We start from the raw sequence: 25,292 nt of genomic DNA, 5'->3' as shown, positions 1-25,292 counted from the left end.
CAGAGGCAGGCAGGAGAAGTGCCAAGTGAAGGAGTAAAGAGCCCCTTATAAAACCATCAGATCTCATGAGAATCCACTCATTATCACAAGAACAGCATGGGGGAAATGGTCCCCATTATTCAATTACCTCTACCTGGTCTCTCCCTTGACATGTGGTGACTGTGGGGATTATAGGGTTTACAACTCATGATGAGATTTGGGTGGGGACACAAAACCTAACCATATCATTCTACCCTGGCCCTTCCCAAATTTCATGTCCCTTTCACATTTCAAAACCAATCATGCCTTCCCTACCCTACAGTCCCCCAAAGTCTTAATTTATTCCATCAGTAACCCAAAAGCATAAGTCCAAAGTCTCATCTAAGACAAAGCAAGTCCTTTCCATCTATGAGAGCCTGTAAAATCAAAAGCAAGTTAGTTACTTCCTAGACACAATGGTGGTACAGACATTGGGTAAATACACTGATTCCAAATGGGAGAAATTGTCCAAACAAAAGGGCTACAGGCCCCATGCTAGCCCAAAATCCATCTGGGCAGTCAAACCTTAAAGCTCTGAAATGATCGCCTTTGACTCCATTTCTCACATCCAGGTCACATTAATGCAAGTGGTAGGTTCCTATGGTCTTGGGCAGCTCCACCCTTGTGGCTTCACAGGGTACAGCCCCCCTCCTGGCTGCTTTCATGGGCTAGTGTTGAGTGTCTGTGGCTTTTCCAGGTGCACAGTGCAAGCTGTCAATTAATCTACCATTCCGGGGTCTGCAGAATGGTGGCCCTCTTCTCACAGCTACACTAGATAGTGCCCCAGTGGGAACTCTGTGTGGGGGCTCCAACCCCACATTTCCCTTCCTCACTGCCCTAGCGGAGATTCTCCATGAGGGCCCCTCCTCTGCAGCAAACTTCTTCCTGGACATCCAGGCATTTCCATACATCCTCTGAAATCTAAGCAGAGGTTCCCAAACCTGAATTCTTGACTTCTGTGCACCTGTAGGCCAAACACCACATTTAAGCTGTCCATGCTTGGGGCTTGCACCCTCCTAAGCAATGATCTGAGGTCTATGTTGGCACTTTTAGCCATAGCTAGGGTGCAGGCCACCAAGTCTTGAGACTTCACAAAGCAGTAAGTCCCTGGGCGTGGCCCACAAAACCATTTTACCCTTCTAGGTCTCCAGGCCTGTGATGAGAGGGGCTGCCGTGAACACGTCTGACATGCCCTGGAGATGTTTTCCCCATTGATTTGGTGACTAACAATTGGCTCCTTATTGCTTATGCAAATTTCTGCAGCCAGCTTGAATTCCCCCCACCAAAATTGGTTATTCTTTTCTATTGCATCGTCATGTTGCAAATTTTATGAACTTTTATGCTCTGCTTCCCTTTTAAACATAAGTTTCAATTCCAAGCCATCTCTTTATGAATGCATAAAACTGAATGCTTTTAAGAGCACTCTAGTTACCTCTTAAGTGCTTTGCTGTTAGAAATTTCTTCTACCAGATACCCTAAATCATCTCTCTCAAGTTTAAAGTTCCACAGATCTCTAGGGCAGGGGCAAAATGCTGCCAGTCTCTTTGCTAAAGCATAGCAAGAGTAACCTAGGCCTAGGAGGAAAAAATGATTTGGTGGGTAGGGCCTAAGGCCTTGGTGCTTTGTGCAGTCTCCGGACTTAATGCCATGTGTCCCAATTCCCAACAAGTTTCTCATCACCATCTGAGACCACCTCAGCCTGGACTTCATCGTCCACATCACTGTCAGTATTTTGGTCAAAGCGATTCAACAAGCCTCTAAGAAGTTCCAAACTTTCCTACATCTTCCTGTCTTCTTCTGAGCCCTCCAAACTGTTCCAACTTCTGCCCATAATCCAGTTCCAAAGTCATTTCCACATTTTCAAGTATCTTTATAGCAGTGCCCCACTACCTCAGTACCAATTTACTGTATTAGTTTGTTTTCATACTGCTATGAAGAACTGCCCAAGACTGGATAATTTATAAAGGAAAGGGGTTTAATTGATTCACAGTTCAGCATAGTTGGGGAGGCCTCAGGAAGCATACAATCATGGCAGAAGGCAAAGAGGAAGCAAGGCACCTTCTCCACAAGGCACCAGGCAGGAGAAGTGCTAAGTGAAGGGGGGAAGAGCCCCTTATAAAACCATAGGATCTCATGAGAACTCACTCACTATCATGAGGACAGCATGGGGGAAATGTCCCCCATGATTCAATTACCTCCACCTGGTCTCTCTTTTGACATGTGGGGATTATGGAGATTTTGGCGTTTACAATTCAAGATGAGATTTGGGTGGAGACACAAAATCTAACCATATCACCTGATGATCCTGGATTATCCTGAGTGTGGATGGAGAGATTCTGGTAGCTGAAGTTTGCAGTCACCTATCTCAGCAGCCAGGGGACACCCTGACACCCTGACAACAGAGCTGTTTTGTTTTCTTCAACAGCTCTTCTTTTTCTTTAGTCTTTAGTTATTAGGTGGCAACAGATTGAACAATGAGGTTATTTCTTTGATACTGCTCTCATAGTGCAAAATAAATCATTGTCAATTTAGCAAAGGTCCAGTTTTGATAAAGCATTTACCAGCAATCGTGCACAAGAAATACATTTTGACACCACATTGTGTTGTAACTTTCCTTCCTCACTTCTATTGGCTCTGTTACTTGTGATTAAAGCAGAAAGAGTCCAAGTCCAAGGCAAGCTAGGCCCCAGGACTTGGGCAGTGGAGATCATCTAGCTCTAGTGGCTGCAGTAAGCAGGGCAGAGAAGCTAAGAGGTGCATGTAAGCATGAAGAGGACAGGATAAGGAGGCTCCTGGGATGCCTGAGATGGTTCCTGAACCTGGGCATTAGGGGATGCCAGGCAGCATGTTGGGACTCAAAGTCAGATAGACTCTGTGTACTTTCTTTTTTGTTGTTGTTTTTTGAGATGGAATTTCACTCTGTCACCCAGGCTGGAGTGCAGTGGCACGATCTCAGCTCACTGCAACCTCCGCCTCCTGGGCTCAAGTGATTCTCCTGCCTCAGCCTCCCCAGTAGCTGGGATTACAGGCACCCACCACCACATCTGGCTAATTTTTTGTATTTTTAGTAGAGACAGGGTTTCACCATGTTGGCCAGGCTGGTCTCGAACTCCTGACCTCAGGTGATCCACCCACCTCAGCCTCCCAAAGTGCTGGGATTACAGGCGTGAGCCACTGTGCCCAGCCTGACTCTGTGTACTTTCTAGAAGATCAGTCTATTCATAGAGAAACAGGACCTCATTCACTCCTTAATTCATTCATCTACTGATTGGACAAACATCAACCGGGTAGCCAGTATGGGCTGAGCATCACGCTGGTTGCTAGGAAAATAGAGACAAACAAAAGAGACACAATCTCTACCTCAATGGAGTTTCATGACCTTGTAGTAAGGACAGAAAATAAATAAGAAAAGATACAAATGTATAATTATGAATTAGGATAAGAGGTGCAAAGAGGTGGGGAAAACTTCTCTGAGGAGGTAAAGTTTAAGCTAAGAGTTGAAGGGTAAGTGAGAGCCAGCCCTTTGAAGAGGGGTAGGAAGAACTTCCTAAGGAAAGGAAGAACTTCCTATCGGCAAAAGACTGTGAGGTGGAAAGAGCTCAGAGGACTGCAGGAACTGGCAGAGCAAGGAGGAGAAGTAGAAGGGAAGAATGGAAATGTCAGCAGGAGTCGAACCACTCAGTGACTTGTAGGCAAGTTAATATATCAGAATGCTGTTCTTAGAGTAGACAGAAGCCCCAGAAGGTTTCCAAGCATAGGAAGGACATAATATAATCAATAGTCTTCAAAAGATCAGTCTAGCAGTCTAGCTGCTGTGAGACATAGATTGAGGGGCAAGAGTGGAAGCTGATTTTTGCATGGGGGAAGGGACAGCCAAGACCAAGCAGAGATTCAGTGTCAAAGTCAAATCAGTCAGAATTTAGAACAGAGCCCCTCCCTCTCCAAGAAGATAAGGTTGGGTGGTGGATGATAGGAAGGGAGATCAAGGCAGGCCCTCTTGACTCCATACCTGGACGCAAAGGCTCTGCCTGGAAACATACCTGGACATAAATGTAATGAGCCTGCCAGGGTATTCCTGCCCCTTCTGGAGCTGGAGGAGGTCTGAGGCTACAAGCCAGGCTTCTACCTGTGGCTGTGAGAAGTGAGGGCATCAGATAAGACACGTAAGGCTGGAGCTGAAAACACCAGCACATCAGATGGCCACATATTCACTTTCCCTTCCGTCTTTTTATAACAATCTTCTCCCAATGCCCAGGGACATTGTGTTCTTCCTGACTGTGGACCAGCTGGGCTTCTGCTGTGTGTTCCTGATGTTTCTGGCAGATAACCTCAAATAAGTAGGGCAGAGAACTCAATCAGAAATACAAGATGACACAAGATAGCCCAGCTTGAGTTTTAAGCAACTCCATCCAAATCAACCAAGTTTGTGAAAGCCTGTGAAATTCAGCCTTTGCTTAGGACACTCCAGGTCCTCGTCTCTGAGCAAAAACAGATGAAATAGGATATTTTTTCAACTTGAAAATTGTCAATATCTCCTTATTGGACAAGATATATTCTAAATACCTTAATCTGGCTCACAAGATCCTAGGTGCTCTGGTCCCTACCTGCCCTCCAGCCTGATCTTTTACTTCTCTCTGTATGCTTCAATACATCTGGGCTATCTACCATTCTCAAATAGATTGTGTGTTTTCCCAACACTGAGCCCTTACTTATGCTGTTTTTCCTATAGGTAACATGCTCCCTTCTCCTCTCTCATCTCCACGTATCCAAATCACACCCATCCTAAATGCTCACCTCCTCTGGGTATCGTTCCCTGAGTCACACAGCGGAATCACTACCTTATTTTTCTCTTCTTAATTTAATCCTACTGTTTAAATATATTTATAGTTTTCCTTGAATACAGTTATGTCTTCTTTATAGCTAGCCTGTGAGCTCATAGAGGGTAGACAAGTTCCTTTGGAGCTCTTAAAACAAATTAAGTACTCAGCAAGTATTTGTTATATGTGTATTTTGAGCAAACAGGTCTGTACATTCCAGGGCTTGAAGAATTTCAAGTGGTATAGCCACTTAGGGCAGGCCACAAAGCAATGTGTTCACTTAGATCTTATGTTTATAAATATATTATGTTTGCATATGTATATATATACATATATATACATGTGTATAAATAAATATAATATCTACTGCCAATATATAATATACCTTTCTGAAATGAATCTACAGGTGCATCTTTTATCTTCATTTTAAACTCTTGTTTATTTTTTATGATGTCTCTTGAGTGATATAAAATCTTCATGGTTGGTTTTTTCCCCTCAGAACACAAAATCAACACAGCTCTTTCTTAAACAAAAGCAAACAATAGCATGAGACCATAAAATATAAAAGGTCCCCATAAATTTCTCCTCCTGCAAAAACACACATTAAAAGTTATGTGACCATCTGTAAAATGAGGGAATAAAAAATAAAAAAGCAAAAGTTATGTGAATAGTTTTTCAGTTTTTTTCATAAATATTCAAACATGCATATATAATAATTTTTCAGACTATGATATTGATATGCTATTTGCTTTTTTCCATGCTTAATGATGTATCATGGACTCACTGTATATAATTTATTCACCAAGTCCTTAAGGACAGACATTTTGGTTATTTCCATTTTATTTTATGTTATTGATATCATAAACAATACAAAAAACTCTGTAAAGAGTCTCCAAAGATAATTTTTCTCTCTTTATATTTTATATTTGCTTCTTTATATTTTCACCATCATAAAACAAAATCCATATTTGGAAAAAAAAGAAGATGCCTAGGTCATCTCTCTGTCCCTGTTCAGAATTTCACTACTCTCTTTCAATGAATGAATTAATTCATTCAACCAATACATATTGAATATCTATCCTTGAGCTGGCCACTGTGCTGGTAATACAGCCGTGAACAAACCAGATAAAGTTCCTGCCCTCAGACACTTACATTCTAGTGGGAAAGATAAACATTTAGCAATAATCATGCTAGTGTAAAATAATAAAGCATGATAAGCCCTATTGAGGCAATGGACTGGTACGATAAGAGTAGGGGCCTGATGGAGTTTGGAGGGAACATTGTCTCTGAAGGCTGAGCAGTCACTAAGAAGGGAATTTTGGGAGAGAAGGTTTTCGGCAGTGAGAAAATCTCCAGAGGCTGGTGCTTTTAAGGGCTGAAGATTGACAGGAATGGCTGGAGGACACAGGGGTGGGAACAGGCAGGTTGCAGCTGAGGTTCACATCATCCTTTTTTATCCATAGGTTATCAAAACAACTGATGAGATCATAGCTGACTGCCAGGGCAGAGGGGTGGTGATTCCCACACCCACCGTGGATGCCACATCTACACAGTGTTCACATTTCCCTTGCTGTTGCTGCTGGTGTTCCTCCAAAGCCTCTGTGCCCTGCCTACTTTCTCGGTGCTGAACAGCCTTCACGCTGGGAAGCCTCGTCCTCATCCTCCAGCATCTCCTCCAGGTAGATTCCCCACCCCATGCCATCACCTTGATAAGGGTGTGTGTGTGTGTGTGTGTGTGTGTGTGTGTGTGTGTGTGTGAGTGTGTGTAGAACAAAGCCTGGAAGCACGTCCCCCAGACTATCAATGATTTCCTCTAGAGAGGGAAAGTTCAGGTGTTGTATATTTTCTTATATGTGTCTGTATTGTTTGACATATATAAGGAATTATCACACAGAAAATTTCTGTGTAATGCCCAAACTCCAGGGAATAAATATATCTCTCTCACTACAATTTTTCCCCATGTTTATATAGGAAATATTTACATTTCTGTCCCCAAATGCAATATAACATATTTAACAAAACAACCTGTGGGAAATGTCTTGAGACATTCCTTACATTGTCTTACCTTCCAGATTTAGTTAAATGTTAGGACCCACACAGAGAGTTTGGAAAGAGAACAAGCATCCACAAAGAGGATGTGGAGGATGTGACCAGAGACAAAGCAATTTCTTCTGACAACCATATTCATTTGTGTTTAGTATCAAGTTTTAAGCATTCATAGACCAATGTCATAGTTTGTTGCTTACATACAGGCATTTTACTTGTTTTAGTTACGTCTTAAGAATTGGTTGAGTATTTGGAGTGGATGTTCATCTCACAATTTCTCCTATTTAAAATAGTAGGAACTTGGTTATCAGTGTTTTTGCCCAGATCATCAGATTTTTAGAGCAGATTAATGCTATGAAGGAGGTTTGGTTTTGTTTTGTTTCAACAAGCAGGTATTTTCTTATCCATGGGAAAAACTGTACTAAGGACCCTTGTTCAACTCAAGTTGAAGTAACTGGGGGAAAAAGAGACTATTAGAAAGATTCTGGGAGGTGTCAAGGAACAGTCAAGCCCTGAAAGGATCCTGAGGCAGTCAGGCTTTGCAGGTCATGCCAACCCAGGGGTGGACCCACATTAGGGCTCCCAATGCCTTTGCTCAGTTTGGCTCTGTGTATTGGCTTTATTCCTCTCTCTTGATGTGAGCTGGCTCTGTCCACAGCTTCTGAGTTTTACATTTTACAATTTAGCCACTAGAAGGAAACTAATCTGATGTTCTCTCAGGTCTCAAAATTTCAGGAAAGGAATTCATTGGTTCAGCTCAGGTCAGGTGCCACCCCTGGATCAATCTCCTATAGTTGGGGGCAACACCAATAGAAACTATACCTGATACAGAGGGAGTTCAGGTCACTTAAGGAATGTGGGGGACGGTTGCTGAGCAGATCATCCTATAGGTATCCATGACAAAGTCTTGAAGAAATAAGATGAATCAGGAGTAAATACTTCCCCTTCGGCTTTGCTCATTTATGAGGCACAAATCTTCCTCCTGACACCCACCATGGGTGAGAATCAACGGACAGGTTTGAAATGTGGATATGAGTCCTAGCTTTGCTACTTATGAGCTCTGTGACCCTGGATAAGTCACATTTTTAAAATAAGGCTAATAACTTCTCTCTTGATAGGCTGTTTTGGTGTAAAACTACAAGAGAGAACACAATAGTTAGAGTCAGCAGAGTGGGTACAAGTATAGACTTTAGACCAGTGGTTCTTAATTGGAAATGACTTTGCTCTCCAGTGGACATTTGGCAATTGCTGGAGACATTTTTGGTTGTCATAACTGGGTGGAGTGGATAGAAGCAAGAGATGCTGTAAAACAGCCTGCAATGCACAGGACAGCCCCTCCCAACCAAGAATTATCTGGTCAGGTTACCTGAATTCTGATTACAGCTCCACCATTCAAACTTTGGCAAGCTATCTCTTTGCCTCAGTTTTCCCAAGTGGAAAAGAAGACAATGCTAATACCTATCTCTGAAACCTATTGTTAAGATCAAATGGATTTATCCATGTAAAGAGCTTAGTGATTCTGCCTAGTATATAGTGAGTGCTCCCTAAACAAATGCAAGCTGTTATTTCCCCAAAACCTGGATAAGCATCAGAATCACCTTGAGATTTTGCTTAATAACAGATTCCCAGGCTCTGCTCTGGTTGTCTTGGATCTGAATCTTTGGAATTCAGAACCCAGGAAACTTCCTGTAGAAATACATTTCCCCAGCTGATTTGGATGATCAGCCAAGTATAGAGATGGCTGCTCTGAATCCTTGCTTTGCAGAGTGTGGCCTTTGGACCAGCACAATCGAACTACTCAAAGTCTGATGTGCACACAAATTTCCTGGGGGCCTTGTTACAATGCAGATTCTGGGTCAGGAGGTCCAGGGTTGGGCCTGAGATTCTGCATTCCTGACAAGCCTCTAGGTGATGCTGATGCTGCTGGTTCATAGCCCACATTTTGAGTCAAAATCTCCAAAGCACTTTGTACATGTATGTTGTGGTTTCCATGCCCTCAATCATGCGAGGGGACCAAAATGCCTGTTGAACACTTGGTTATCAGTGTTTTGGAGATCAAGAAATGAGATCAAATAGCTGCCACTGTTTCTTCTTTTTGATAGTCAAAAGCAATGTAAGTAAAAGGAGGCTTGATGCAAACTCCTCAGATAGTCTTTGCCTCCTGAGGGCCCTCCTGCCTGAGCAACAGTGAAAATTTATCCCCCTCCCACCCCAACCAGATGCAGCGGCTCATGCATGCCTGTAATCCTAGCACTTTGGGAGGCTGAGGCTGGTGGATCATTTGAGCCCAGGAGTTCAAGACCAGAGTGGAAAACATGGCAAAACCCTGTCTCTACCAAAAACACAAAAAATTGGGTAGGCGTAGTGGCATGCACCTGTAGTCCCAGCTACTTCAGAGGCTGAGGTGGGAGGATCACCCTGAGCCTGGGAGGTTGACGCTGCAATGAGCCATGATCACACCACTGCACTCCAGCCTGAGCAACACAGTGAGACACTGTCTCAAAAAAAAAAAAAAAAAAGGAACGAAAACAAAAGAAAAGAAAAAAAATCCACCCTCACCACGTTTCACTCCAAGAAGTCATTCACTTACTACTCCTCTGGTTGGAAAACTTTCTAACTGTTCTCAGAAAAAACAAACAAACAAACAAATCCTTCCTGGAAACCAGTTGCTATAAATATCCTGGAGGTCATCCTGTTTGCAAGCGGATTTTTATTGGTGCTTCTTCTCATGGCTGATATCTCTTTAAAAGCATTGTTCTCCAGCTGTCAGGCCTTATCAGACTCCATAATTCTGCATTCTTACAGAAGCAGAGATAGGGCTGGATTTACAAATCATTTTAATTCAGTGGTTTTTCAAGGTGCATTTCCATGCTTCTGGTGGTGTGTGTAATAAATTTGGGGAGGGGACATACAATGTTTGTTTTCTTAATTACGTATTTGTATTATGTATGTATGTATGTTCTCTTCTATTAATGGAAATGAGAGAATTGCATTATAATACTTCTTTGTAAAATTAATCTAATGTTAAAACACTGACTTGGCCGGGCACGGTGGCTCATGCCTGTAATCCCAGCATTTTAGGAGGCCGAGGCAGGCAGATCACAAGGTCAGGAGTTCAAGACCAGCCTGGCTAATATGGTGAAACCCTGTCACCATTAAAAATACAAAAATTAGCCAGGCATGGTGGTGTGTGCCTGTAGTCCCAGCTACTTGAGAGGCTGAGGCAGGAGAATCACTTGAACCTGGGAGGCAGAAGTTGCAATGAGCCGAGATCGCACCACTGCACTCCAGCCTAGGTGACAGAGTGAGACTCCATCTACAAAAACAACAACAACAGCAAACAAAAACAAAAAAAACACTGACTTGATGAGAAAAATACAATAAATGACTGAAGATATGCTGTTTTAGTTCAACTTTCTTACTTTATGGAAGGAGAACCTAAAGCTAGAGTGACCGTGAGCCTCGATTTCCTTATCCTTAAAATGAAGTTGATAATCTCTGCTTTGTAGGGTTGTGGTGAGAATTAAACAGTGCATTTAAAGCACTAACACAGTGCCTGGCCCATCACAAGAACCTAAGAAATATTCACTGCTTATATTATCTTATTAGAGGAGGAACTTTATTATGATAATCACTGTTAGCCTTCCTGGGCTTCAGGTTCCCAGGTGTAAAATGAAGCATCAGACCAGAGGATTTCTAAAGACCTTCCTTCTCCTTTCCTAAGCATCTCTGGTCATCCAGCATTCTCATTCTCTCATTGACCCCAAAAATTGGCTCCAGAGAATGGCAGAGGGCAGAAGGCCAACTTCCATCCCCAGATCCAACACCCCACTGTATTATATACATGGAGAAACTGAGGTTTAGATGCTTGTGTGGTTATTTCAGCCCTAGTGAGAGGTGAAGCCAGCTGGGCTTCCGGGTCGGGTGGGAACTTGGAGAACTTTTCTGTCTAGCTAAATGATTGTAAATGCACCAATCAGTGCTCTGTGTCTAGCTAAAGGTTTGTAAATGCACTAATCAGCACTCTGTAAAAATGCACCAATCAGCACTCTGTGTTTAGCTAAAGGTTTGTAAGCACACCAATCAGCACTCAGTAAAAATGGACCAATCAGCAGGATGTGGGTGGGGCCAAATAAGGGAATAAAAGCTGGCCACCAGAGCCAGCAGCAGCAACCCGTTCCAGTCCCCTTCCACACTGTGGAAGCTTTGTTCTTTTGCTCTTCACAATAAATCTTGCTGCTGCTCACTCTTTGGGGCCTCACTACCTTTATGAGCTGCAATATTCACTGCAAAGGTCTGCAGCTTCACTCCTGAAGTCAGCGAGACCATGAACCCACTGGGAGGAAAAAATAATTCCGGTCGTGCTACCTTTAAGAGCTGTAATACTCACTGCGAAGGTCTGCAGCTTCACTCCTGAAGTCAGCAAGACCACCAACCCACCAGAAGGAAGAAACTCTGGACACATCTGAACATCTGAAGGAACAAACTCCGGACACACCATCTTTAAGAGCTGTAACACTCACGGCGAGGGTCCACAGCTTCATTCTTGAAGTCAGCGAGACCAAGAATCCACCGGAAGGAACCAATTCCGGACACACTAGAACTGGGCCTCTCTCACTCTCGATTACCCTCTGAGCCTGAGGGTTTCCTGCTGCTGCTGTCTTCTTAAAGAGACAAAGTCCGCCCACCAAAGGACGAAGGTCAGCAGAAAGTTGAGCCCATTGTGGAGCTCTGCTAGCTGGCTGTTTCACTTTTTGCTTTATTTCCACTGGGTTTTCTCAAGTCCAGTTTTATGGTAACCGTTACCATTTTTCCTGTGTTTCTCTTTTAAGAAATCCCAGACTCCAGCAGTCTGCCCCTAGTGGCAAACTGGAAGAACTAGTCCCTGTTCTTTGGGATAGCTGTCTTTGCCTTTGAAAGTATTGAAGTGGTAAGGTTTGAGATAAAATGAGTGCCCCCATCCCCTATGCAGACTGAAGAAGTTGCATGGGGTAGATAAAGAGCACTGGCTCTGGAGCCTGATAGGCATGGATTTGAATACGGTTTTTTTCATCCTTTCAAGCTATTGGATCTTGGACAGCTGTTTTAAAATCTCTCTGAATCCACAGACATACTTCACAGCCTGCTCTGACTCTGCCAAGCTCAGAGGACCTGCAGGTTTCTAGGGACCTGCAGGTTTCCTGGTGACCTAACCTTCAGTTCAAGCCACCCCAAGAGAGGAAGGTGTGCAAACTGCCAGGGCCCTTCCTGGGGCTAAGGAAATGCATGTGCAGCACCAGTGATTGGAGGGGGCACTCCTAATGCCCAGGAGGAGACTTGTTGAAGGGATCATCTTTTACCCTCTCATCCCCCTTTCCTAGAGTGCTGCTGCAAAGGCACTGAAACACAAAAGAGGCACGCAGTTGAGTAACAGCCTATCAGTCAGCCCTCATTGTTAAGCACTATCTACTGGATTGCAGCCTGAATTGTACTACCAAAGATAAATTTTTTCACCAAGCAACACCTTTAAAACCCAATGCAGGTAAATAACCAAAACTAAGGAAGCCAAACAGAGCCTTGGCCCTCTAAAAGCACCCATAAATGAAGCCAATTAACTATACACAATGTATACTACAGTCAAACCCCCAGGAGTAAAAAAGAACACAGAAGGAAAAAGCCCCATCCAAATACCAGGAAATTCAAAAAGATAAACACCAGCCCCCTAAGATGAGAAGGAATCAGCATGAGAAAAGCCAGAGCATTTTCTTGTCTCTAAAGGTTTTCTTATCTCTAAAGGTTCACACTAGCTCCCCAGCAAAGGATGCTAACTAGATTAAAATGTCTGAGATGATGGATATAGAATGGCAAGAAAGCTGAATGAGATTCAAGAGGTGTTGGGTGCAGTGGCTCACACCTGTAATCCCAGAACTTTGGGAGGCCAAGGCAGGCAGATTGTTCAGCCGGGGAGGTTGAACCATGATCATGCCATTGTATTCCGGCCTGGGTGACAGAGCAACACCCTATCTCAAAAAAAAAAAAAAAAAAAAAAAAAAAAGAGAGAGAGAGACTTAAGAGAAAGTAGCAATTCAACCCAAGGAAGTCAGTAAAGCAATTCAAGAGTTGAAAGACAACATAGCCATTTTAAGAAGGAACTAAGTTATTCTGGAATTGAAAAATTTACTACAGGAATTTCAAAATACAGTTGGAAGCCTTAATAACAAACTAGACCAAGCTGAAAAAATAATTTCAGAGCTTAAAGACCAGTCCTTCAAATCAACTCAGTCCCACAAAAATAAAAGAATTTAAAAACTGAACAAAGCCTTCTGGAAATATGGGCTTATGTAAAGAGACAAAACCTACAATTTGTTGGCATTCTTGAGAGAGAAGGAGAGAGAGTATACAACTTGGAAAACGTATTTGAGGACATAGTCAATGAAAATTTCCTCAATCTCACTAGAGACGCCTATGTGCAAATGCAAGAAATTCAGAGAACCCCTGCAAGATACTATACAAGACACACAGTCATCAGACTTTCCAAGGTCAATGAGAAAGAAAAAATCTTAAAGGCAGCTAGAGAAGAATCAGATCACTTACAAAGGGGAAACCCCATTAGGCTAAACAGTAGTCTTCTCAGCAGAAACCTTACAAGCCAGAAGTGATTAGGGGCCTATTTTCAGCATTTTTAAAGAAACGAAATTCCAACCAAGAATTTCATATTCTGCCAAACTAAGTTTCATAAGCAAAGGAGAAATAAAATATTTTCCAGAAAAGCAAGCACTAAGGGAATTTGTTACCACTAGACGAGCCTTGCAAGAAATCCTTAAGGGAGTTCTAAAATGGAAATGAGAAAATGATACTAGCTACCACAAAAACACACTTAATTACATCACCCACAGACCCTATAAAGCAACTACACAATCAAGGCTACAAAGTAACCAGCTCACAACATCATGACAGGATCAAAAATCTCACCTATCAATATTAACCTTGAATGTGAATTGTCTAAACACCTCACTTAAAAGGCACAAAGTGGGAAGTTGTATAAAAAATTAAGACTTAAACATCTACTGTTTTCAAGAGACCCATTTCACATGTAAGGACACCCATAGGCTCAAATAAAGAGATGGAGAAAGGTCTATCACACAAACAGAAAACATAAAAGAGCACGGATCACTATTCTAATATCAGATACAACAGACTTAAAACCAACAGCATTAAAAAAAGGACAAAGAAGATAATTACATAACGATAAAGGGTTCAATTCAAAAAGAAGGCTTACTATCCCAAATACATTCACACCCAATATTGGAGCACGTGGATCCATAAAACAAGTACTTCCAGACCTATGAAAACACTTAGCCACACAGTAATAGTGGGAGACTTTAATACCCCACTCACGGTGCAAGACAGATCATCAAGGGAGAAGACTAACAAATTCTGGACTTAAATTTGACCCCTGACCAATTGGACCTTATAGACATCTACAGAATAATCCACCAAACAACCACAGAATATACAGTCTTCTCATCTGCGCATGGCACATACTTTGAGATCAACCACATGCTTGACCATAAAGCAAGTCTCAATACATTTTAAAAGACAGAAATTATACCAAGCATACTCTTGGGCCACAGTGGAATAAAAATAGAAATCAATACCAAGAAGATATCTCAAAATCACACAATTACACGGAAACTAAGCAATTTGCTCCTAAATGACTTTTGGGTAATGTGTTAGCCCATTCTTGCATTGCTATAAAGAAACATCTGAGACTGGGTAATTTTTAAGAAAAAAGGTTTTATTGGCTTATGGTTCTGCAGGCTGTACATTGCTTCTGGGGAGGCCTCAGGGAACTTTTACTCATGGCAGAAGACAAAGCTGAAGCAGGCAGGAGACATGGAAGGAGCACGAGCTTGGTGCTGGGAGCAGGGGGAGGTGCCACACACTTTTAAATGACCAGATCTTGCAAGAATAGTACCAAGGGGATGGCACTAAACCATTCATGAGAAATTCACTCTCATGATTTAATCACCCCCACCTGGCCCCACATTCAACACTGGGGGGATGACAATTGAACATGAGATTTAAGTGGGGACACAAATCCAAACCATATCAGGTAAACAACAAAATTAAGGCACAAATCGAAAGATCTTTGAAATAGATGAAAACAGTGACACAACATAGCAACATCTCTGGGGTGCAGCAAAAGCAGTGTTAAGAGGAAGGTTTTTAGCACTAAATGCCTACACCAAGAAGCTAGAAAGATCTCAAATTAACACTCTAACATTGCACCTAGAGGAACTAGAGAAACAGAAACAAACTAACCCCAAAGCTAGCAGAAGAAAAGAAATAACTAAAATCAGAGCAGAACTAAATGATATTGAGAACCCAAAGGATCAATGAAGCCAAAAGTTGATTTTTTGAAAGGATAAACAAGATTGATAGACCACTAGCAAGATTAATAATGAAAAAGAGAGAAAACCCAAATAAGCACAATCAGAAACGATAAAGGTGAAATTACAACCAATCCCACAGAAATACATATGATCCTCAAGACTATTATGAACACCTCTATATACACAAACTAGAAAATCTAGAGAAAACTGATAAATTCCTAGAAACGAAACACCATCCAAGATTTATTCAGAAGGAAATCGAGACTCTGAACAAACCAATAATGAGTTTCAAAATTGAATCAGCATTTAGAAAAACCTACCAACCAATGAAATGGTTGGTTTTATTTTACCCTAGACCAGATAGATTTACAGCCAAATTCTATTAGACGTACAAAGAATAGCTGGTACCAATCCTACTGAAACTATTCCAAAAAATTGATGAGAGACTCCTCCCTAACTCATTCTATATAGCCAGTATCATCCTGATACTAAAACCTGGCAAAGACACAGTGATAAAAGAAAATTACAGGCCAATATCCCTAATGAACATAGACCAAAAAGTCCTCAACAAAATACTAGCAAATCAAATACAGCACACATCAAAGATTACTTCACCAGGATCAAGTAGACTTTATTCCTGGGATGCAAGGTTGGTTCAACACACACCAACCAATAAATGTTATTCACCAAATAAATAGAATAGAATTAAACATAAAAACCATAGGATCATCTCGATTGATGCAGAAAAAGCTTTTGATAAAATCCAACATTGTTTCATAATTTAAAACCTTCAATGAACTAAGCATCGAAGGAATATGTCTCAAAATAACAAAGCCATCTATGATAAACCCACAGCCAACATAGTCCTGAATGGGCAAAAGCTGAAAGCATTCTCCTTAAGAACTGGAACGAGACTAGTATGCCCATTCTCACCACTCCTATTTAACATAGTATTGAAGTCCTAGCCAAAGCAATCAGACAAGAGAAAGAAATAAAAGGCATCCAAATAGGAAAATAAGTCAAATTATCTCTCTTTGCCAACGATATGATTCTACACATAGAAAACCCTAAAGACTGCCAAAAGGCTCTTAGAAGATTTTAAAATGCAAAATCAATGTACAAAAATCAGTTGCATTTCTATACATTGATAATGTTTAAGCTGACAGCCAAATCAAGAATACAATTTCAGGCCGGGCGCGGTGGCTCACGCTTGTAATCCCAGCACTTTGGGAGGCCGAGGCGGGCGGATCACGAGGTCAGGAGATCGAGACCATGGTGAAACCCCATCTCTAGTAAAAATACAAAAAATTAGCCGGGCGTGGTGGCGGGCGCCTGTAGTCCCAGCTACTTGGAGAGGCTGAGGCAGGAGAATGGCATGAACCCGGGAGGCGGAGCCTGCAGTGAGCCGAGGTCGCGCCACTGCACTCCAGCCTGGGTGACAGAGTGAGACTCCGTCTCAAAAAAAAAAAAAAAGAACACAATTTCATTTACAATAGCCACAAAAAGAATAAAATACCTAGGAAGAGATCTAACCAAGGAGATGAATGGTTTCTACAAGGAGAACTACAAAACTGCTGAAAGAAATCATAAATGACACAAACAAATGGAAAAACATTCCATGCTCACAGATTTAAAGAATCAAGATGGCTATACTGCCAAAAGCAATATACAGATTCAATGCTATTCCCATAAACTACAAATGTTATTTTTCACAGAATTAGATAAAACTATTCTAAAATTCATCTGGAACCAAAAAAGAGCCCAAGTAGCCAAAGCAATCCTGAGCAAAAAGAAAAAAGGTGGAGGTATCACATTACCTGACTTCAAACTACACTACAAGGTTACAGTAACAAAAACAGCATGGTATTGGTACAAAAACAGACACATAGACCAATGGAACAGAACAGAGAACACAGAAATAAAGCCACACACCCACAACCAACAGATCTTTGACAAAGTTGACAAAATTAAGGAATGGGCAAAGGACTCCCTATTCAATAAATAAATGGTGCTGGGATAACTGGCTAGCCATATGCAGAAGAATAAAACTGGACTCCATACCTATCACTATATACAAAAATTAACTCCAGATGGATTAAAGCTTTAAATGTAGGACCTGAAACTATAAAAATCATAGAAGAAACCCTAGGAAATACATTCTAGGCATTGGCCTTGACAAAGAATTTATGACTAAGCCCTCAAAAGCAATTACAACAAAAACAAAAATTGACAAGTGAGACCTAATTAAACTAAAGACCTTCTGCACAGCAAAATTAACTATCAACAGGATAAACAAACAACCTACAGAATGGGAGAAAATATTCACAAACGCTGCATCCAACAAAGATCTAATATCCAGAATGTATAAGGAACTTGAATAATTCAACAAGCAAAAGAACTAAATAACCCTATTAAAAAGTAGGCAAAAGACATGAACAGACACTTCTCAAAAGAAGACACACAAGTGGCCACCAAACATGAAAAAATGCTCAACATCACTAATCAGAGAAATGCGAATCAAAACCACAAAGAGCTACCATCTCACACCAGTCAGAATGGCTACTGACTGGTAGCCGTTTACTTTTTTATAAAAAAGTAAAAAAACAAAACAAAAAACAGATATTGGCAAGGCTGTAGAGAAAAGGGGATACTTATACACTGTTGGTGGAAATGCAAATTAGTTCAGTCACTGTGGAAAGCGGTTTGCAGATTTCTCAAAAAATTAAAAATAGAACTACCATTCAAGGCAGGTATCCCACTACTGGGTATATACCAGAGGAAAATAAATCATTCTACCAGAAAGACACATGCATGCATATGTTCAACACAGCACTGTTCACAATAGCAAAGACATGAAATCAAACTAGATGTCCATCAGTTGTGAAATGGATTTTAAAAAAGTGGTACATATACCCCATGGAATACTATGCAGCCATAAAAAGAATGAAATCATATCCTTTGCAGCAACATGGATGCAGCTGGATGCTATTATCCTAAGCAAATTAACTCAAAAACTGAAAACCAAATACCACATATTCTCATTGATAAGTGGGAGCTAAACATTGGGTACTCGTGGACATAAAGATGGGAACAGTAGACACTGGGAACTACTAGACGGGGGAGGAAGGGGACAAGGGTTGAAAAACCACCTATTGGGTACTAAGATCGTTACCTGGGTTATAGGATCGTTCATACCCTAAACCTCAGCATCATAATAATATACCCATGTAACAAACCTGCAGGTGTACCCCCTAAATTTAAAAGTTGGAAATTAAATAAATAAATAAAAACCTCTTTTAGACTCATTCTCATCTGTAAAATGGGGATTATAATACCTACGAAGCATGGATGTTGTAACAACTCAAAGAAACAAGGAAGGCAAAATGATTAGCACATTGCCAGGCACAAAGTAAACAATGATTATTATTGTTTTGCTTCATGATCCCTTACTATGTGTATGCAAAATATGCTAATGTGCTAGAGAAAATATCGGATAGAAAGCTGTGGAATGTTAGGCAAATCTTCTCTTTTCAGTGGGTCTCATTTTATTCATCTGTAAAATGAGAGAACTGAAAATCTCTGTATGATAATCCCTGCCAACAAGTCACCCTATTTACACACTATGATGTTCATATTTAAAATTACTATTTAATTGGGTATGGCCTCATCAGCATATTTGGGAGCTACAGCTATTTTAATCCAGCATGAGAAAAATTACTAAAAGTCAGCACTAAAAGGAGTTTGGCAGGGGTTTTCAAATATTTCTTTTTTTTTTTTGAGACCGAGTCTCGCTCTGTCGCAATCTCGGCTCACTGCAAGCTCCGCCTCCCGGGTTTCTGCCATTCTCCTGCCTCAGCCTCTCCGAGTAGCTGGGACTACAGGCGCCCGCCACCACGCCCGGCTAATTTCCACCACGCCCGGCTAATTTTTTTTTTTGTATTTTTAGTAGAGACAGGGTTTCACTGCGGTCTCGATCTCCTGACCTCGTGATCCGCCCGTCTCGGCCTCCCAAAGTGCTGGGATTACAAGCGTGAGCCACCGTGCCCAGCCCAAATATTTGTTATCCTTTGAACCTTTCGAATGAAATCACAAAAAGAACAAAGTATTTAAAATAAATCAGGGTTATTCTTACATAGCTCAGAAAAAATACACACATCCCTCAAACATAAATGTATGGGGATATAAATATATATGTACATTACGGTGGCTCATGCCTGTAATCCCAGCACTTTGAGAGGCTGAGGTGGGCAGATCACCTGAGGTCAGGAGTTCAAGACCAGCCTGGACAACATGGTGAAACCCCGTCTCTACCAAAAATACAAAAATTAGCCGGGTGTGGTGGTACACATCTGTAATCCCATCTACTTAGGAGGCTGAGGCAGGAGAATCGCTTGAACCTGGGAGACGGAGGTTGCAGTGAGCTGAAATCGCACCACTGCACTTCAGCTCGGGTGATAGAGTAAGACTCTGTCTCAAAAAAAAAAAAAAAAAATATATATATATATATACATACATATTTACACACACACACACATTCATATATATATATACACACATTAAAATACACACATGCAGAGCGAGAAGGAGAATATGATAAAGCAAATGTGCTAATCTTTGGGGAACTGGCAAAAAGTATACGGAAATTCTTCATACTATTCTTCCAATATTTCTGTAAGTCTGAAATATTTCAAAATAAGGTGATCATAATTTTATCCTCAATTTGAAGTGGTGCCCACATCCGTGCACAGATAACGAAGCCAAGGGCTAGAAGTGACATGATTGTCCAAGAGCATATGTTAAATTCCAAAGCCAGGGCTTACACCCGCACCCACCAGCTCCCAGACCAATTCATTTCCCACTCAAATTCTTCTCTGGTTTTCCCCTGTTGCTCTTTTTAGACAGTTTTCCTTTTAGTTCTCTTTTGACAAGACTGAGTTATTGGGAGCTGATGCTCCCACATTACCACGTTGGAACACAGAATCACAGATCATGAACAGCTGGGGCTGGAATAAAGGATGAGCAATTGGAGCTTTTTCTAGATAACCATCTCAAACCACAAATAAGGAAACAGGTTTCTTTAGTCCTGGTTCCTGTACAATATCTACTCCTTTTCCATCCTTTGGTCAGGAGCTGCTATATATTCTGATATATATGATACTTTCTTCTTAGCACCCCAAGCAAAAGGAATCCAAAATTATATTTCAGCCCACACACCTGCATTACTGCGGGTGACCTTACACCCGAAATTGGGATGGTGCTCTTCCTGGTGGGCTGAGCATAGAAACAGAACTCTGCAAAGACACCAGCTTGTACATTCTAATTGCCATTTTCCATGACAAAAATTATAATAATGATGGTAGTCCTTACCAATGGGACACAAAGCTACTCGGAAGCAGAGGTAGAGGGTGATTCCTGTTAACTCAGGGGGCAATGGTTGCTGGGTCAGTTAATCCAACGACTGTCCATATATAATTTTTTCTTTTGAGACAGGGTCTCACTCTGTCTCCCAGGCTGAAGTGCAGCGGTGCGACTTTGGCTTACTATAGCCTCAACCTCCTGGGCTCAAGCGATCCTCCCACCTCAGCCTCCTGAGTAGCTGGGACTACAGGCACATGCCACCATGCCTGGCTAATTCTTGTAATATTTTGTAGGGATGGGGTTTCACTACGTTGCCCAGGCTGTTCTCAAACTCCTGGACTCAAGCAATCCTCCCGCCTCGGCCTCCCAAAGCACTGAGATTATAGACATGAGCCACTGTGCCCGGCCACATGTAATAATTTTAGTTAAATCTGGAGGCCACAGATCATTTGACTTTTTTTTTTTTTTGAGTTGGAGTTTTGCTCTTATTGTCCAGGCTGGAGTGCAATGGCATGATCTCGGCTCACTGCAACTTCTGCCTCCCGGGTTGAGGTCATTCTCCTGCCTCAGCCTCCGCGGTAGCTGGGACTACAGGCATGCACCACCATGGGTGGCTAATTTTGTATTTTTAGTAGAGACAGGGTTTCACCATGTTGGCCCTGGTTTCGAACACCCATCTTGGCCTCCCAAAGTGCTGGGATTACAGGCATGAGCCACTGTGCCCTGCCCACTTGATATTCTTACCACTTCTCAGTAAGTCAGGCAAGATGTGGGAATATTTGAAAATGGTGGTGAGTGGGATATCACTACAGAGTGACTAGCAGCTTCTTCTGCCTTTTGCTCACCATCTTGACTTTCCAAAAGCACTCAGGTTCTCAGGCACATAAACCCTTTTTGTTCTGCTCCCCACTTTGTGCTCTTATGTTAACATCCTCACTGGGAATGGGCTCCGTGTGTATGCATGGGGTGAATACAACAGAGAGTGTTTGGACCTTAAAGGCAGAGATGGGAAGTTTTAAGTGTGAGCTTCAGCTGAGAGCTGTCTACATGGAGCCAGGAGCTGGTATAACGATCATGTGCAGTATTGGGAATTAAAATGTTTTATAAACTCCACAAATGAGATTGGGTGTTACTTGCTATTAATTTTACCAGGCCCACAGAGAGGTCCATGTGGACTGACACTGCTCTGTCCAGAGTGCTTATGGCACACAATTCACATCACTAACAGGGATGACGGGTCACAGAGAACTCAGATGAAAGGAGAGGTGGCCTAGCTGAGCCCTTACAGAATGCTTAAGAGTGTGACTTCTGAAGTCAGTGAGACTTGGGTCCAAGTTCATGTTCCTCACTTGCTAGCTTCAAGAACTTGGGAATATTGCTTAACCTATCAAAGGCTCAGCTTCCTTACCTGTAAAATGGGATAACAGTGCCTGTTTCATAGGGTTGTAGTCAAACAATATAAATCCAAGTAAAGAGCTTAGCACAGTGCCTGTCACATAGAAGTGACTCGCTAAGTTACTAACTTCCCCTTGGAAATGCAATCCCATTCATATCATTCCTCTTTCTTTAAATAAAAAATCTAAACCAACATACTTCTTTTTTCTTGTGTGTGACCCCTAATTTATTTTTGGCTACTGCAAGACAATGGCCCTAAAAAACGGAAATCTATATTCTTGATCTAATTTATAAAGAATAAAGACTTAGAAAAATATAATGGGGTAACTTGGATTTCACTTTCTGAGTAGTTTATACCCGCCAATATGGTGAAACCCCATCTCTACTAAATTAGTTGGGCGTGGTGGTGCACACATGCAGTCCCAGCTACTCAGCAAGCTGAGGCAGAAGAATCACTTGAACCCAGGAGGTGAAGGTTGCAGTGAGCCAAGATTGTGCCAAAAAATATATATATGTATGATAATAATAATAATAGAAGAAGAAGGAGGAAGAATAAGTCTAGGTGCAGTGGCTCACACCTGTAATCCCAGCACTTTGGGAGGCCACAGTAGGCAGGTCCCTTGAGGTCAGGAGTTTGAGACCAGCCTGGGCAACATGGTGAGACCTCATCTCTATTAAAAATACAAAAATTAACCAGCCGTGTTGGTGCACACCTGTAATCCCAGCTACTCAGGAGGCTGAGGCATGAGAATTGCTTGAACTCAGGAGGTGGAGGTTGCAGTGAGCCCAGATTGTGCCACTGCACTCCAGTTTGAGTGACAGAGCAAGACTCTGTCTCAAAAATAATAATAATAATAAACAAGAAAGAAGAATAGCAAGTATTCACTGAGTGTTTCCTATGTCATAAGTGGTTTCCAAGCATGACCTCATCCTTATCACAGCCCATCTACCACTCTATCTTGAAGACAGAGTACCAGGGACAAGGAATCCTGACATGATTTGGCCACAATCCCTAGCTTCATGGAAACACTGATGCACACACACCAACTCACATTCCATGTGAGAGTCTCTGTGACATGGATGAGGACTGGTGTTATAGAAACTCAAAAGGGGAGGTGGCTCAAAGATGGCCGAATAGGAACAGCTCCAGTCTTCAGCTCCCAGCATGCGCGACACAGAAGACTGGTGATTTCTGCATTTCCAACTGAGGTACCGGGTTCGTCTCACTGGGGCTTGTCAGACAGTGGGTGCAGGACAGTGGGTGCAGCCCACTGAGCATGAGCCAAAGCAGGGTGAGGCATCACCTCACGTGGGAAGCACAAGGGGTCAGGGAATTCCCTTTCCTAGCCAAGGGAAGCTGTGACAGATGGCACCTGGAAAATTGGGTCACTCCCACCCTAATACTGCACTTTTCCAATGGTCTTAGCAAACAGCACACCAGGAGATTATATCCAGTGCCTGGCTCAGAGGGTCCCACGCCCACAGAGCCTCGCTTATTGCTAGCACAGCAGTCTGAGATCGAACTGCAAGGTGGCAGTCAGGCTGGGGGACGGGCGCCAACCATTGCTCAGGCTTGAGTAGGTAAACAAAGTGGCTGGGAAGCTCGAATGGGATGGAGCCCACTGCAGGTCAAGGAGGCCTGCCTGCCTCTATAGACTCCACCTCTGGGGGCAGGGCATAGCCAAACAAAAGGCAGCAGAAACCTCTGCAGACTTAAATGTCCCAGTCTGACAGCTTTGATGAGAGTAATGGTTCTCCCAGCATGGAGTTTGAGATCTGAGAACGGACAGACTGCCTCCTCAAGTGGGTACCTGACCCCCGAGTAGCCTTACTGGGAGGCACCCCCCCAGTAGGGTCAGACTGACACCTCACACAGCCGGGTACCCTTTGAGATGAAGCTTCCAGAAGAACGATCAGGCAGCAACACTTGCTGTTCAGCAATATTCGCTGTTCTGCAGCCTCCACTGCTGATATGCAGGCAAACAGGGTCTGGAGTGGACCTCCAGCAAACTCCAACAGACATGCAGCTGAGTGTCCTGACTGTTAGAAGGAAAGCTAACAAACAGAAAGGACATCCACACCAAAACCCCATCTATACGTCACCATCATCAAAGACCAAAGGTAGATAAAACCACAAAGATGGGAAAAAACAGAGCAGAAAAGCTGAAAATTCTAAAAATCAGAGCCCCTCTCCTCCTCCAAAGGAGCACAGCTCCTCGCCAGCAACGAAACAAAGCTGGATGGAGAATGACTTTGACAAGCTGAGAGAAGAAGGCTTCAGATGATCAAACTTCTCTGAGCTAAAGGAGGAAGTTTGAACCCATTGCAAAGAAGCTAAAAACCTTGAAAAAAGATTAGACGAATGGCCAACTAGAATAACCAGTGTGGAGAAGTCCTTAAATGACCTGATGGAGCTGAAAACCATGGCATGAGAACTACGCTGAGGACATGTGTCCAAGGTGGTTGAGCCACAACTAGGTTTTGTTTTTTTTTTATTTTTTTTTGAGATGGAGTCTTGCTGCTCTGTCGCCCAGGCTGGAGTGCAGTGGCGCAATCTCGGCTCACTGCAAGCTCCGCCTCCCAGGTTCATGCCATTCTCCTGCCTCAGCCTCTCCGAGTAGCTGGGACTACAGGCGCCCACCACCGTGCCTGGCTAATTTTTTGTATTTTTAGTAGAGGCAGGGTTTCACTGTGGTTTTATACATTTTCTGGGTTAAGACTGTGGAGACCAAAGTTCTTTTTTTTTTCTTTTGAGATGGAGTTTTACTCTTGTTGCCCAGGCTGGAGTGCAATGTTGCCATCTAGGCTTACCACAAGCTCCACCTCCCAGATTCAAGCGATTCTCCTGCCTCAGCCTCCCGAGTAGCTGGGATTACAGGCATGCACCAACACGCCTGGCTAATTTTGTATTTTTAGTAGAGATGGGGTTTTTCCATGTTGGACTCTCTGGTCTTGAACTCCCGACCTCAGGTGATCCGCCCACCTCGGCCTCCCACAGTGCTTGGATTACAGCCGTGAGCCACCTCCAAGACTAAGGTTCTTATCATGCAGATGAAGCCTCCTCTAGGTAGCAAGCTTCAGAGAGAATAGATTGTAAGTGTTTCTTATCAGACTTAAAAAGAGGCCGGACTTAGTTGAATCTCTCCTGGATCTGAAGAAAAAGGCCTGGAAAGGGAAGGGGGTTCTCTACAGAATGTAGATGTTTTTCCCCTATAAGAAACAACTTTGCAGGGTTATTTCAAGATATGGCAAATAAAATATATTTGGGGTTATGATATTTTGA

General features: G+C 42.4%; 2 protein-coding genes across 3 annotated transcripts in view; one reads left to right on the top strand and one right to left on the bottom strand.

The window, feature by feature from the left end:
* SLC36A1 (solute carrier family 36 member 1) overlaps positions 1–25,292 on the bottom strand; it is a 230,218-nt gene that overhangs the window by 107,804 nt on the left and 97,122 nt on the right. The gene's annotated exons all lie outside the window — the stretch shown is intronic.
* Positions 6,253–25,292, top strand: part of SLC36A2 (solute carrier family 36 member 2) — a 78,828-nt gene continuing 59,788 nt past the window's right edge. Inside the window, exon 1 of the mRNA XM_032158421.2 lies at positions 6,253–6,514. The gene's annotated coding sequence lies outside the window, so the exon portion shown is untranslated. The remainder of the gene's footprint in view (positions 6,515–25,292) is intronic.

Source organism: Hylobates moloch, unplaced genomic scaffold (assembly GCF_009828535.3).
Source record: "Hylobates moloch isolate HMO894 unplaced genomic scaffold, HMol_V3 SCAFFOLD_6, whole genome shotgun sequence".
Classification (NCBI taxonomy): Eukaryota; Metazoa; Chordata; class Mammalia; order Primates; family Hylobatidae; genus Hylobates; species Hylobates moloch.
This window is presented reverse-complemented; position numbering and strand designations above follow the sequence as displayed.